General features: G+C 43.6%; 1 protein-coding gene across 6 annotated transcripts in view; it reads right to left on the bottom strand.

Annotated features, from left to right (window-relative positions):
- Window positions 1-16,869, bottom strand: part of RGS6 (regulator of G protein signaling 6) — a 516,863-nt gene that overhangs the window by 237,543 nt on the left and 262,451 nt on the right. The gene's annotated exons all lie outside the window — the stretch shown is intronic.

Raw genomic sequence — 16,869 nt, 5'->3', positions numbered from 1 at the left:
TCAGATATCATGGGTAAGTTGCTGTGATGCTGGCAGAGCAGGTGCCTAAAGTCTTGGCAAGAGCTGGCATCAGCTGAGCCCTGACAAATTCATAGCTGAAAACCAGATGAGCTCATCTGTATGTTAACATTGTTCAAGACTTGTAAAGATGAGTTTAGTCTCTATAAAATGCTTGTAAGTTGCTGCATGCATTAATCCTACTTGTGATGTCAGTATCCCATGCTATAAGGCATATAAGGGTTGCTTTATAACTGTGAAAATGCCTGCTCTGAACTTGTGAACTCAGTCAGGAGGAGTGGTTCCCCTGCCCATTAAGGAGGACTGTCAAAACTAAGTGGGCTATTGTGAAACACCATAATACAAAAGACTTTTCTAATTGCCCCTACATAGGCTATGTGAAGAAAAGATCGTCCCATCAGTATGAATTCTAGGAGAATGAAATAAAGATAGTGACATGAAAATTCATCATCTCTTTGCTGTTTGGACTCTCACAAGACTTCTGCTTTGGTTTCCTAGCTGCGATACCCAGGTTGAACCTAGTTAGCCCTAAAAATAATTCAGTGCTGACAGATATCTCTATCACCTTTTGGAACTATACAATAACTCATTTGTGTATATATGGTGCCTGCTTTAACCTGTAAATACATTATTTCCTTTTCCTAGTTAATACATCCTTAGTTTACTATAGGATTGTCTACAAGTGTTGTCTTTGGTGTGAGATCTGAGGTACATGTTGACCTGGGGTAAGTGACTGGTCTCCTGGGACTGGGAGTAACCTGAATATTTTGTAATTTTTGGAGTAAAGCAACCATCTATCACTAACTTCAACTTGCCTGCATGGCAAGATAGACTGGAGAGCCCAAGGGGACTGTGTGACTCCATGGTAAGACTGTTATAATGAGTTCAGGAGTTCACGTGTTCCTGGATTGGTGAAATCTAGCTATAGAACCAGTTTGTGGTGCCCAAGCTGCTTTTTGACAGTCCACCCTGAGGTTTGCACTCACAGTCCTGAGCCACTCCTGACATTGTGACAGTGGCCAAACCTACAGCATGGTGGCAGTGACAGCAATGCCTGGGGCAGACACAGGTGATGGGGAATATGGTAGAGAGGATGAGAAACTACCGTAATGCTCCACTTGAGGATGGGGCTGTTGTACTAGCACTTAAGAACGCTCTCTACCAGCATTCAGCAGAAGATGTGGGATCTACTAGTGAATAGGGTAAATGCTGTAGACAGAAGCTGGTCCAATAAAATATATTACCTCTCCCACCTTGTCTCTCTAATAGCCTGGGACTGACATGGCTACTACACTACATATGACTGATATGGAGCACCTATTCTGAAATAGCTTTTTAGGCACCATCTCCTATACCACATCCCCTTTGAACTGCTCAAGCCACAGGGCACTCTGACTACATAAACATGACCAAAAAACACCGGATTTGAAAAATCCATTGAGTGCCCAATTCAAACCCAAGGCTCTGAAGACACATCCTGATAGCTATTTGCCCATGCCCAGCTTTTGACAATTTTTGGCCCTAGTGTGTCTATTCTGCAGTTTCATAAGAGGATCATAATACGAATTTATCTTATCAGGGTGTTGAGACTTATTTCATTTATATTTGAGCTCCTCAGGAGGAAAGCTCTATGTAAATACAAAGCAAAGCATTGTTATATGTGTTAGTTTGATGCTTAGTCCATTCAGGACTCAGCCAAACAATAAATCACCAGGTTTGAGTGGATTTCTTCCACTTCTCCATCCATACTTCCATCTGCCAATCTGTTATCTTCACTGCCTCTAAATAGTAACCCTAATGCAGGTGCTTCCTGCTCATCTTTTAAATAAGATGTCAAATCACCTAGTCCTACAGTCACTGTGTGTGCTAGGAATCCGAAGTGACAGCTCCACTCTGCCCCACATATGAATGTTATTAATTGACACAGGATTTTGTATCATTTTAACCATAAAAACAGGATTCAGATTGGCCATGCAAGATTTTAAAGAAGTGGTGGGAGGATGTGTAAGTGTCTGAAAAACTCATACTTACAATCTTTTAATGATGACAGCAGTCATCTAAGTAATTTCTTTAAATAAGTCATTTTATAATAGCTACTGTACACGCTGACTCTGGGGGATGGCGACTATGAGCTAATCAAACTCAAGGGATTAGAAGTTGTCTGCTGAGCCTAATGCCTTGACATCCTAGGAGTATTTATTATCTTATGATAATACATGAGAGAAAATGTGGTTATTACTTGAATGTTAATGAGACCCTTACAGCATTCAAAAGCTTATCAGGCCCAGCACCACACTGTAGTTTATTTCCTGTGTGCATGTGTGTACACACACACACACACACACACACACACACACACAAAATCATCAATGTCTGTTCTCAAACCTTTTTAGCTGTTGACCCAATTTAATGCCTGGCTGGAGATTGTCCTCCCAGCTGTAATTAAAGTAAAAAAACCTTTACAATAAATTTATTCCTCTAAAGCCCACGGCATCTGTTTACTCTTCTCTCTGTGTGCATGTGCACAGACTCATTCCAAAGAAATATATACTTGATAGGGTTTCAAACACTATCATCCCCTTTTTTTTTTAAAATCACCCCAGAATAAATACTTGGTTTCTTCTAATGAAACAGATAATCCTTTAGCAGGCATTTTCCAGTGCTTTATAGGGAAATAGTTTATAAGAAAATAGTTCTGTCCTTACAGCCATCTGTAGTGTGTTATCCATAATGCTTTACTATCCAACTTTATCTCTGCAGTGATTACATTGTTGCAGCCAGTCACTTTAACTTAATTCAGTCACTGCTTCTCTGAAATAACCCCTACCTAGACTATAATTAATGTGGCACATCAGGATAAAACGCGATTACTATGCTAGATTGGTCTGCAACAATTACTGAAATGTCCTTTGCCAACACCTACCAGACATACCCTTTTCTAGTAAAAATAGTGTACACATGTTTCCAACTCACCCATTTTTTGGGCACTCTTCTGTTTGAATCTCTTTGACCTCTCATAGCTCTCTCCCTTCTGAAACTCAGACTTATACTGGAAAGAGACATTCACACAGAAAACTAGACACACACTCCTAGAACTTGACAATATCAGATCAGGAATTTGAAAGAGCTCATTAAAGAACCCATCTCTCCAATGTAAGTATATGATCCTGGTGCTCCCTGCACAGGAATAATGCACGAGGGGAGTAGAAGCTGTGTGAGTTTTCATTTGTGTCATTTGTTTCAGACTACTCCATGGGTGCAGAGGAGGGATCTGCTAGGGAGGCCAAGGATTTCACCAACCCCACGGATCTCATGAAATCTAGCAAAGGGGAAGGATGGCCCCATTGCCACGCAACCAGGCCCTACCCAACTCTTGGCTTAGATCCAAACATGAAACTCACCCACTTACACACTAGCTACCACAATATAACTAGATTAATTTATCACTTATCCTATCTCTACTATTGTTTGTTAAACCCATTGTTGTGTCTTGTATTTAAATCGTTAGCTCCTTAAAGCCTGGATTTTTTTATTTATCCGTATAATGTCTAACAACAGGCCTCCAGTGCTGATGGGGTCTTCATGTATTACCACAATATAAATAATAATGTACTCCACCAGCAGTTTCAATATAGTAGGATGTTACTGAACCATACTGAAGTGGGACATTTAATGACCATAAAAAAAATACTCAACAGTTTGGGAAACCACCTCTGGCTCTCAGGGAGTACACAAGTTTCACAAGAGCTCTTGCTTTCCCTCTGCTGCTCACTTCTCAGGCAGATGAAGTGGAGCACTGATTAGAAGAGTGCTGAGCTAACAGACTAAAGCCACCAGGATATCTCCAGCTTCTTCAAAAAAGCAGGAAGGAAGAGAGGAGAAACGTGCTATACTGCCAGTAGTCAAGAGGAGAAATGGTGGAGACCAGAGAGATCTTTTCCCCTTACTAACAGCCAAGAAGGGGGGAAAGAAAGGAAAAGCACCCCCTTCCCAGCAATTTACAAGGATTGGGAGAAGAGGATGGATGGTGACTTGGTCATCATGGAGTGCTGCAGAGGAATCAGAGCTTTGTACTGATGCCTTGCTATGACCCAAACATTACTATGAAATGCCAAATATCATGACGGCCACATATGACAAATCAATGTCACAATCATAGAACTGTAGGACTGGAAGGCACCTTGAGAAGTCATCTAGTTCAGTCTCCTGCATTCATGGCAGGACTAAGTATTATCCAGACCATCCCTGACAGGTGTTTGTCTAACCTGCTCTTAAAAATCTCCAGTTACCTCCCTTGGCAATTTATTCCTGTGCTTAACTGCCCTGACAGTTAGGAAGTTTTTCCTTATATCCAGCCTAAACTGCCCTTGACGCAATTTAAGCCCATTGCTTCTTGTCCTAGCCTCAGAGGTTAAGAAAAATAATTTTCCTCTCTTCCTTGTAACCTTTTATGTACTTGAAAACTGATATGTCCCCTCTCGGATTAAGCCTGGACACGTTCACACAACGAAGCCCTTTCTTTCGACTTAAAGGGCCCTTTAAACCGGTTTCTTTACTCCACCTCCGACGAGGGGATTAGTGATAAAATCGGCCTTAGTGGGTCAGAATTGGGGTAGTGTGGACGGAATTCGACGTTATTGGCCTCCGGGAGCTATCCCACAGTGCTTCATTTGACCGCTCTGGACAGTACTCTCAACTCAGATGCACTGACCAGGTAGACAGGAAAAGCCCCGCGAACATTTGAATTTCATTTCCTGTTTGTCCAGCGTGGAGAGCACAGGTGACCATGCAGAGCTCATCAGCACAGGTAACCATGAAGGAGTCCCAGGATCGCAAAAGAGCTCCATCATGGACCGAACGGGAGGTATGGGATCTGCTCGCCATATGGGGAGATGAATCAGTGCTAGCTGAACTCCGTAGCCGTAAACGAAATGGCAAAATATTAGAAAAGGTCTCCAAGGCCATGAAGGACAGAGGTCATAACAGGGATGCACAGCAGTGCCACGTGAAAATTAAGGAGCTAAGGCAAGCCTACCACAAAGCCAGAGAGGCAAACGGAAGGTCTGGGGCAGAGCCGCAAACATGCCACTTCTACGCAGAGCTGCATGCCATGCTAGGGGGTGCAGCCACCACTACCCCAACCGTGTGCTATGACTCAGTCACTGGAGAAACACACAGGGAAGCGGGTTCGGGGTACAAGGAAGATGAGGATGAAGATAATGTAAATAGCTCACAGCAGCAAGGAAACGGAGAAACGGGTTTCCCCAACAGCCAGGATATGTTTATCACCCTGGACCTGGAGCCAGTAACCCCCGAACTCACCCAAGGCATGCTCCCAGACTCTGAGGGCACACAGGGGACCTCTGGTGAGTGTACCTTTGTAAATATTACACATGGTTTAAAAGCAAGCGTGTTTAATGATTAATGATTAATTTGCCCTGGCAATCGCAGCCAGTACAGCTACTGGAAAAGTCTGTTAACGTGTATGGGGATGGAGCGGAAATCCTCCAGGGACATCTCCAGAAAGCTCTCCTTCAGGTACTCCCAAAGCCTTTGCAAAAGGTTTCTGGGGAGGGCTGCCTTATCCCGTCCGCCATGGTAGGACACTTTACCACGCCAGGCCAGTAGCACGTAGTCTGGAATCATTGCATAACAAAGCATGGCAGCGTATGGTCCCGGTGTTTGCTGGCATGCAGACAACATCCATTCCTTATCGCTCTGTTATCCTCAGGAGAGTGATATCATTCACGGTCACCTGGTTGAAATGGGGTGATTTTATTAAGGGGACATTCAGAGGTGCCCCTTCCTGCTCTGCTGAACAGAAATGTTCCCCGCTGTTAGCCACGCGGTGGGGGAGAGGGGTGAAGTGATCATCCCCGATAATTGGGTGGGGGGGAGAGGGTTAGTTGGGTTTGTGCTGCATGTTAACCCGGAAACCGCAGCCCCTCCTTTTACATTGCAAACCCATTTTAAATGGCCAACCCAACGAGTGCCTGGTATGGGAAATGAGGGCGCTACTGTTTGAAACCATTCCCACATGTTAAGGTTAAAAAAGCCAAAAGACTGTGGCTTACCATGGCTGCCTGCAAGCCGAAATCTGTTGCCTGGCACTGCATGAGTGATCTCTCACACCAAACTGGCAGGCCCTTAATATAAGAGGAAAAATGCGACCTTGTAACAAAAGCACATGTGCTGTGTAATGTGAACAGCAAAATTTAACGTGAAAGAGTGTACCCATTGTTCTCTAAAATGTGTCTTTTTTAACCACCTCTCCCTTCTCCTCCACCAGCTGCAAATGTTTCTCCTTCACAGAGGCTAGTGAAGATTAGAAGGAGAAAACGGCGGACTCGGGATGACATGTTCACAGAGCTCCAGATGTCCTCCCATGCTGAAAGAGCACAGCAGAATGCGTGGAGGCAGTCAATGTCAGACTACAGAAAAGCACAATATGAACGAGAGGAGAGGTGGCGGGCTGAATCGTGGGATGAACAGAGCAAGTGGCGGGCTGAAGATGATAGGTGACGTCAGCTTGCAGACAGAAGGCAAGAGTCGATGCTCCGGCTGCTGGAGCATCAAATGGATATGCTCCAGCGTATGGTTGAGCTGCAGGAAAGGCAGCAGGAGCAGAGACCGCTGCTACAGCCCCTGTGTAACCAACAGCCCTCCTCCCCAAGTTCCATAGCATCCTCACCCAGACGCCCAAGAACAAGGTTGGGGGGGGCATCCGGCCACCCAGTCACTCCACCCCAGATGATTGCCCGAGCATCAGAAGGCTGGCCTTCAATAAGAGAAAGTTTTAAACTGCAGTGTGTCCTTTTCCTTCCCTCCTCCCCCACCCATCCCGGGCTACCTTGGCAATTATCCCCCTAGTTGTGTGATGAATTAATAAAGAATGCATGAATGTGAAGTAACAATGACTTTATTGCCTCTTCAAGAGGTGCTCGAAGGGGGAGGGGAAGGTGGGGTGGTTGGTTTACAGGGAAGTAGAGTGAACCGGGTGGGGGGAGTGGGGTGGAGGGTTCATCAAGGAGAAAAACAGAAGTTTCACACCATAGCCTGGCCAGTCACAAAACTCATTTTCAAAGCTTCTCTGATGTGCACCATGCCCTGCTGTGCTCTTCTAACCGCCCTGGTGCCTGGCTCTGCGTAATCAGCGGCCAGGCGATGTGCCTCAACCTCCCAACCCGCCATAAATGTCTCCCCCTTACTCTCACAAATATTGTGGAGCGCACAGCAAGCATCAATAACAATAGGGATATTCTTTTCGCTGAGGTCTGAGCGAGTCAGTAAGCTGCGCCAGCGCGCTTTTAAACGTCCAAATGCACATTCCACCACCATTCGGCACTTGCTCAGCCTGTAGTTGAACAGGTCCTGACTACTGTCCAGGCTGCCTGTGTACGGTTTCATGAGCCATGGCAATAAGGGGTAGGCTGGGTCCCCAAGGATAACTATAGGCATTTCAACATCCCCAACAGTTATTTTCTGGTCCGGGAAGAAAGTCCCTTCCTCCAGCTTTCAAAACAGACCAGAGTGCCTGAAGACGCGATTATCATGTACCTTTCCCGGCCATCCCACGTTGATGTTGATGAAACGTCCCTTGTGATCCATCAGGGCTTGCAGCAGCATTGAAAAGTACCCCTTGCGGTTTATGTACTCGGTGGCTTGGTGCTCCGGTGCCAAGATAGGGATATGGGTTCCGTCTATCGCCCCACCACAGTTAGGGAATCCCATTGCAGCAAAGCCATCCACTATGGCCTGCACATTTCCCAGAGTCACTACCCTTGATATCGCCAGGTCTTTCATTGCCCTGGCAACTTGGATCACAGCAGCCCCCACAGTAGATTTGCCCACTCCAAATTGATTCCCGACTGACCGGTAGCTGTCTGGCATTGCAAGCTTCCACAGGGCTATCGCCACTTGCTTCTCAACTGTGAGGGCTGCTCTCATCCTGGTATTCTGGCGTTTCAGGGCAGGGGAAAGCAAGTCACAAAGTTCCATGAAAGTGGCCTTATGTTTCGCAGCCACTGGGAATCGTCCCACACCTGCAGCACGATGCGGTCCCACCAGTCTGTGCTTGTTTCCCGGGCCCAGAATCAGCGTTCCATGGCATGAACCTGCCCCAGTAACACCATGATTTGCACATTGCTGGGGCCTGTGCCTTGTGAGGGGTCTATGTCCATGTCAATTTCCTCATCACTCTCGTCGCCACACTGCAATCGCCTCTTTGGCATGTCCTGGCTCTGCATATACTCCAGGACAATGCGCATGGTGTTCATAGTGCTCATAATTGCCACGGTGATCCGCGCGGGCTCTATGATCCCAGTGCTATGGCGTCTGGTCTGAAAAAAGGCACGAAACTAGTATCTGATGGAGGGAGGGAGGGAGGGAGCGACGAGTAACGACATGGCTTACAGGTACAGGGAATTAAAATCAACAAAGGTGGCTGTGCATCAGGGAGAAACACAAACAACTGTCACACAGAATGGCCCTCCCCAGATTGAACTCAAAACCCTGGGTTTAGCAGGCCGTTGATTTCACGGAGGGAGGGGGAAGCAAATGAATACAGAACAAATCTATTTTTTACCTCTTAAGCTGGCAGACGATGGTGCAGCATGACTGATAGCCCTCTGGGTGCTTGGCAGAAAATACTGGGCGCTTGGCAGAAAATAGCATACTACGACTGATAGCCATCATCGTCGAGACTGCCCAGGTGCCCATGATTGACAGCCACTGCAGTATGACAACGACGGATATCAGTCGTAATATACCATCTTCTACCAAAAGGCAAGGGGCTGCTGCTGTGTGCAATGCAGCCCCACGTCTGCCAGCCCCACGTCTGCCAGCACCCAGATCGACGATGAAGGCTACCAGTCATACTGCACCATCTACTGCCAAAAGGCAATTAGGTGCTGCTGTGCAGCAATGCAGTACCACATCTGCCGGCACCCAGAGGACATATGGTGACGGTGAGCTGAGCTGAGCGGGCTCCATGCTTGGCGTGGTATGTTGTCTGCACAGGTAACCCAGGTAAATAGGCGTGAATCAATTGTCTGCCGTTGCTCTGACGGAGGGGGAGGTGCCTGATGACATGTACCCAGAACCCCCCGCGACACTGTTTTGCATCATTCAGGCATTGGGATCTCAACCCAGAATTCCAATGGGCGGCGGAGACTGCGGGAACTGTGGGATAGCTACCCACAGTGCAACGCTCCGGAAGTCGACGCTAGCCTCGGTACTGTGGACACGATCCGCCGACTTAATGCATTTAGAGCATTTTATGTGGGGACACACACAATCGGCTGTATACAACCGATTTCTATAAAACCGGTTTCTATAAATTCGACCTAATTTCGTAGTGTAGACATACCCATAGTCTTCTCTTGTCCAGACTAAACAAACCCAATTTTTTCAGTCTCCTCTCATAGGTCACGTTTTCTAGATCTTTAATCATTTTGTTGGTCTTCTCTGGATTTTCTCCAGTTTGTCCACATCTTTCCTGAAATGTGGCGCATCCAGTTGAGGACTAATCAGCACAGAGAAGAGCGGAATAATTACTTCTCATGTCTTGCTTACAACACTACTACTAACACAACCCAGAATGATGGTTGCTTTTTTTGCAACAGTGTTACACTGTTGACTCATATTTAACTTGTGATCCACTATGACCCCCACATCCCTTTCTGCAGTACTCCTTCCTAGGCAGTCATTTCAGTTTTATTTGTGTGCAGCTGATTGTTTCTTCCTAAATGGAGTACTTTGCATTTGTCCCTATTAAATTTCACCCTATTTATTTCAGATCATTTGGAATTTTAATCCTATCCTCCAAAAGCACTTGCTACCCCTCTCAGCTTGGTATTGTCTGCAAACTTTATAAGTGTACTCTCTATGCCATTACCTAAATCACTGATGAAGATATTGAACAGAACCAGATCCAGAACTGCTCCCTGAGGGACCCCACTTAATGCTTGACTATGAACCACTGATGATGACTCTCTGGGAACAGTTTTCCAAGCAGTTATACACCCAACTTGCAGTAGCTCCATCTAGGCGATATTTCCCTAGTTAGTTTATGAGTGGTTCATGGAGACAGTATCAAAAGCCTTACTAAATTCAAGATATACCACTTAGAATCATAGAATATCAGGGTTGGAAGGGACCTCAGGAGGTGATCTAGTCCAACCCCCTGCTCAAAGCAGGACCAATTCCCAACTAAATCATCCCAGCCAGGGCTTTGTCAAGCTGGCCCTTAAAAACTTCCAAGGAAGGAGATTCCACCACCTCCCTAGGTAAAGCATTCCAGTGCTTCACCACCCTCCTAGTGAAATGTTTCCTAATATCCAACCTAGACCTCCCCCACTGCAACTTGAGACCATTGCTCCTTGTTCTGTCATCTGCCACCACTGAGAACAGCCAAGCTCCATCCTCTTTGGAACCCCCCCTTCAGGTAGTTGAAAGCAGCTATCAAATCCCCCCTCATTCTTCTCTTCTGGAGATTAAACAATCCCAGTTCCCTCAGCCTCTCCTCATAAGTCATGTGCTCCAGACCCCTAATCTTTTTTGTTGCCCTCCGCTGGACTCTTTCCAATATTTCCACATCCTTCTTGTAGCGTGGGGCCCAAAACTGAACACAGTACTCCAGATGAGGCCTCTCTAATGTCGAATAAAGGGGAACAATCACGTTCCTTGATCTGCTGGCAATGCCCCTACTTATACAGCCCAAAATGCCGTTAGCCTTCTTGGCAACAAGAGCACACTGTTGACTCATATCCAGCTTCTCGTCCACTGTGACCCCTAGGTCCTTTCTACAGAACTGCTACCTAGCCATTCGGTCCCTAGTCTGTAGCTGTGCATAGGATTCTTCCGTCCTAAGTGCAGGATTCTGCACTTGTCCTTGTTGAACCTCATCAGGTTTTTTTTGGCCCAATCCTCTAATTTGTCTAGGTCCCTCTGTATCTGATCCCTACCCTCCAGCGTATCTACCACGCCTCCCAGTTTAGTGTCATCTGCAAACTTGCTGAGAGTGCAGTCCACACCATCCTCCAGATCATTAATAAAGATATTAAACAAAACCGGCCCCAGGACCGACCCTGGGGGCACTCCGCTTGAAACCGGCTGCCAACTAGACATGGAGCCATTGATCACTACCCGTTGAGCCTGACAATCTAGCCAGCTTTCTATCCACCTTACAGTCTATTCATCCAGCCCATACATGATTCTTCAAAGATAATTGCTTATGGCTCAGATATCACCTCAGTCAGCTCCTTGAGTATTCTAGGATGTATTTTGTCAGGCCCCAGTGACTTGAAGACATCTAACTTGTCTGAGTAATTTTTAACTTGTTCTTTCTCTATTTTAGCCTCTGATCCTACCTCATTTTAACTGGCATTCACTATGCAACATAGCATCAGGACTTCACTCTGAAACACTGAATTACTATTCAGTGACTTTTGGTGTCTTTCATGCTGGGCAAAACTGAGTATCACTGCATCTATGAAAGCTAAAACAGTAAAGATTAATCTAATCTCATGCTTCAAGGCATAAAATGATTGTCTGCAGGATGGGAAAAGGTTTTCTGCTCATTACAATACTCAGCAAATGGTGGTTCTTGCCTTCCTCTGAGATGGGAAATAGCTGGAGATAAGACATTACTGGTTCATCTATTGTAACAGGAACTGTGGAAACTGTGTACAACAGTAATTTAACTATAAGAATAATTAGAACCTCTGTCTTATTTCTGCTTTCTTGTCCTTTTGTGATATGGGATAGCTGGGGAAGAATCAATTTATGTCAATTTCTGCCATGGAATGTTTCAGACAATGGTTAAACTTTGGCAAAGTTATAAGCAACTGAAAACATGATCTTATAATGGGAATTGTCAGGCACCTTATCTTTAGGTGGAGCTACCAGCTCTATCTAGAATACATAATGTTGGAAAGAGACACACAGCTTTATCTACTTATTTTCAGAACCTATTTGTTCAGGGGAGGATCCTGAATTATAACCCGGTCTGCATAATGGTGATCAAATACCAAATACAATCAATATGGAAAACATCCACTGAAGATGTCATTTTACTCCTCAAGCATAATATGAATAGGACTTGACAAGAAAATAGAGCAGAAAAAATATATATAGCTACATTACTTTTGTGACCATTGTACACAATGTGGGTGGCTAAGAGCCCCCATTAATCACAGTAATTAAGTTGGATCATTTGCACAATAACATTCAAATTGTAGGAACAGGACTTAAATGCTGTCTTTGTGCAATGATCTGTAGCCGATAATGCAATTGCCAGCCAAGCCTGGCAAGAGTACTCTAGTTTCATAGTAAGTGCTCTCCTCCATCAAAGCATATTGCTACTCCTAGGAGGTGCTGAGAATTTCTGGTACAAAACAGGTGCAGTACAGATCAGAGGCCGTTCCAGGCTGTTTACCAGCACCACACATCATATTAACCTTGAGATTGCAAGACTTACACAGGTAAGTGGCCAGTGTCATCATTCCCAGAATAAGCGAGAAGTGATGTCAAATTGTTTTAGAGGATAGGCTGGGTAGACAAGATACCAGTCCTTCCCCTGTATAAAAAAAATGCACAGGTTCCTTTGAACTGGTACGACTCTGATCGGTTAGCAGAAGTAATTAAAAGAATTTAGAAATATTGTACTGGTGGGCCTAGTACTTGCCTTTCAGTAGTATTCGAAGACAAATAGCCCCACATACTTCATGGAGTGAAATTTTATTAATTTGACCACTGTCTACGGGTGGTATATTCAGGCTCAATCCTGCAAGCCCTCCACGTGTGGCACTTCCTCTAACTCTTTAGCCTCATCTATACTAGGAAAATTACCCAGTGTTCTTGCAAGTGTAAAGGGGCCTTATGGTGGGTATAAATATAAATATAAATACACTCCCACTTTAAATCCAAACTTTGAACTCTAGTGTAAAACTGATCTGGATCTGATCCAGTTTCAAACACTCTAGCCTCGGGTAACTTTATAAACCTTTTTCCTTTGGAGAAATAGTTTAACACTATTTCAAATTTTCAGCAATTTAAAAACAAAGAGAAAAGAACAAAGTGTAAAGAAATCAACTTATTTGCTGTCTTCTTCCATGCATAGAAGCTACTGTAGTTATCCTCAACCATTTCTTATGTTTTCTAAGGAGAATATTCGGATCTCTTTCTAGTACCTCTAGAAGTTTGATTTCTTAGCCAGACTAGGCCCAAGTTACTCCTCTAAAATTGCACCTGAAACTGATGTTTGGCCCAGTTCAATTTTAGAAAGAAAATCAAGGCAAAACTTCTGGTCTTCTACAGAGTTTTGGGGTGGGTAGTGCTCAGTGAATGATTTAAGTCCATCTTATCTGCAGGAGGAGACAGGAAATAATAGGAGTACTTGTGGCACCTTAGAGACTAACAAATTTATTAGAGCATAAGCTTTCGTGGACTACAGCCCACTTCTTCGGATGCATATAGGAAATAATAGTTGCTTTAGATTAAAAAACCCAAAGGGGAAAATAAACAGCTTAAAATACTATTGCATTTTTTCAGCATCTCCACCAAAGGTAAAATGTGTATACATTTATCATGGACTAGATCTCTGGAGTTCTTTCCTAAGTCTCTCCTTAAGAAGCATCTCCATTTAATTCGGACCTTGGAAGACAAGGTTTGTTCTCAAATAACCACAATAAGGGCTTTTAGTTTTTAAAGTAGATCCGGCACAGAGAATTCATTTTTAAAAAGTCTGCTCACACAGAAACTTGTGTGAGAAAAGTGTTCGAATCTTTCACTTTTACAAAAGTTTGTATTTCTAAAAATTCTTATGTGTCTAGGCTCAGAGCTCAAATCTCCTGGGAGATTGCTGCCATTTAAAGTCCAGCCTCTATTCTGGGTTTCTGAAATGAGGTCATTCCTTTATATCATGTCACTGAGTGCCTTTTACCAAAGCTGTCATTTCCTCTCAGGGTGCACTTGGGAGAAAGCGTCTAATTAGCTTTTCTTCTATTTTCATTTTCCAAGAGAACTTGTACGAGCATTGCAAGGATCTGATTAACGTTTTCTATATTCCAAAAAAATTGCCTAGCATCTCAGTCTCTATAGTTACAGTGAATCTTTGAAAAACAGTATATTTTCCCCCTATTAAAAAAAATCTAAAAAGTTAGTACAAGCACTGGTAGCATAATAGCCTTCACACCCACAAAAACCCAATCCAAACTACTTTTACAGCTGTCACTGTGCTCTCAACTTGTGAGGATTATTAAAAACACCGAACCAGATCCTGACTCAGTTATGCTGCATTTACATCAGTGTCACCACATTGTCGTCTATTGACTTACTCCTGATTTACACCATGGTAAGCAAGATCAAAGTTCGGTCCATAGTCTCTGTATTCACAAAACAGCATATTGCCTGATTCACCACTATTAGATCAGTTCTATGTTGTTGTAACTATTGACTTTGTTGGAGTTAGATTTCATGCCAGCTCTAGTGAGAATCAGGCAAGAGAGCTTTCAGGAGCTCTAGTTTTCATGGAAATTGAAATCTGAAGTATTCAATTAAAAAAAAAAACTTTCTGATCTTTTCAATTGAAAATTTAACATTTACTTTACTTTGATGCATCTGTACCATCCCTTAAAAAAAAAAAACGTTTAAAAAAATGTTTTACTATACTTGGAAAAATGTCTATTTTATTCTGATGCCAAATTCAGCTTGACAAGTTTTCCTCTTTTCAGCCAGTTATTGTGCCAAAGGACACATTCCCCTGAGTGTTTTGTTTTTCCTTAGAAAAGGGATTGCCTATATGCAGTGTTAGAGGTAGAGGGCCAGATTCTCTCCCATGATTAAGCTACATCTGCCCAGCTAAGAATTCCCCCAGATCTCTCATCTGACCCAGAAACCATCCCTCACCATAGCCAGTTCCTACCATCTCCTTTCCCCTAGCTCTGGCTCCAGCAAAGGGACATATCAAAGCCAGGAGGGGTACAGTTGGAAGGCTGATGGGGTCCAATCCCCAGCTGATGGAGGAGCCCATGGGGACAACTGCCAGTTGGGATAGCTGCTCTAACCTCCTCCAGGGCTGGAATTGCAGTGTCATAGGTTCTGAGCATTTTACAACTGTTTGCTAGCCTCTATGAAATAACTGTAGTGATCTCAGTCCAATTTCTGGGGATGGAGATGGAAGAATCAGCTCCTAGAACCCAATCCTGCTCCCTCTGAAGTAAGTGAGAACTGTTAGGATCTAATTTGTAATATGGAGTAGATGTTTAAGAACAGAAAACTACATGTGCGAGAGACATGGAGTTTCAGAGCTCAGACTTTTCCATGGAAGCCCAATGCATTGTTTGTTTTGGAATTGGTACATAGAGCAGAGCAAAATGTTTGCAACAAAATCCCAATCCAAGTGAAACTAGCATGGTTTCATTATAGATTACAAACTAGAAACTCACAATATATTCACTTAGAGAGCTAAGGTGGATGAGGTGATGTCTTTTATTGGACCAGCTTCTGTTGGTGAAAGAGAAGCCCAACAAAAGTTGGTCCAATAAAATAGATTACCTAACCTTCCCCAACCCATTTGGCTCTGGAGGTATTACCTTACCCACTTTGTCTAGGACCAACATGGCTACAACACTGCAAACAATGTTCAATGAAAGATCCACTAAAGCTCAAGAACCTTTTGAGTGAAAGAAGTGCAGTTTCAGGTGAACCTGGGCTGATGTCTGGTACTCATTGAGGTGCACATCAGAGTAGAATATGACTAGCAAGTATCTTTAATCTGTTTTGAGTGGAGCTCTAAAAAGGGGAATTATGAGAACAGTGACCATTTCATAAATTCCTGCCATCTGAAAATTGAATACTTGAAGACTGCACATTATTCCTAAAAAAATCGTGACAATGGCTAGGTGTGCTGAGACCACTGCTTATCATATTGACCAATGTTGTCTTGTTGTTTCCTTGTGCTCCCCCCATATATATGTCTGTATCCACCTATTGTCTCTTGTCTTAGACTGTAATCTCTTTGGAGCAAAGACCAGCTTTTTCTTCTGTGTTTGCAGTATCTAGCATAACAGGGTTTGTAGACATTTCTGCAATACAGTTAGTTAATAATTCCATACTACATGCAATTATTCAGTCTGCAGTCCCCAGGGAACTGGCTGGAATCATATGCTTTAACGCAAATTTCTTAATATAAAGGAACCAAAGCACATTTAAACATTCTAGAACATTATCTGGATGTGGATGGTCTTGATTCGTTCAGAGATTATCAAAATGAATTCAGTTCCCTATTAAATAGTTAACATCACAATGGCTAAAAGAATGCAACAGAAATGAAATGGCTAATCCAATATGTGGAAAGGAGTTGCAGCTCTTCGTGACACCTTATATGTGAGCCAGTGAGATGAGAAGCATGTCATACACTTGTTCTTCTGTAAAATCAATCTTTGGCTGTGCCATACCACAAGAGGTGTTGAGATAATTGGGGCTATGAATTTAGCCTAATTGTAAGGTTATCTGCAAAGAGTGACAGTTCATAAAGTGTTACAATAATTGACCATAAGGGTTAATGGAAACAGTTGTAACACCCTCGCTCCTCCCCAAAAACTGCTACATTTGTACAAACAAGTCCTACTAACGTAATTCAAGGCCTGTGTTAAAATTATGCTTGGTAAGCTAAAACCAGACATTAATAAAACAAAACTGGTGTGTCAAAAGTTAAACCTATTGGTGGACAAAATAATGAGAATGAACTATTCACCCCCTTACTCCCTTTTGGGGTTCTTAAAAACTTTGCTGCCCCCTGCAAAACAAGTGAAGGATACCATGATGCTAGCTAAACTAGAAGTCAAATCA

The sequence above is a fragment of the Malaclemys terrapin genome, chromosome 4 (assembly GCF_027887155.1).
Source record: "Malaclemys terrapin pileata isolate rMalTer1 chromosome 4, rMalTer1.hap1, whole genome shotgun sequence".
NCBI lineage: Eukaryota > Metazoa > Chordata > Testudines > Emydidae > Malaclemys > Malaclemys terrapin.
Note: the sequence above shows the minus strand (reverse complement) of the source record. Positions and strands in the feature narration are given on the sequence as shown.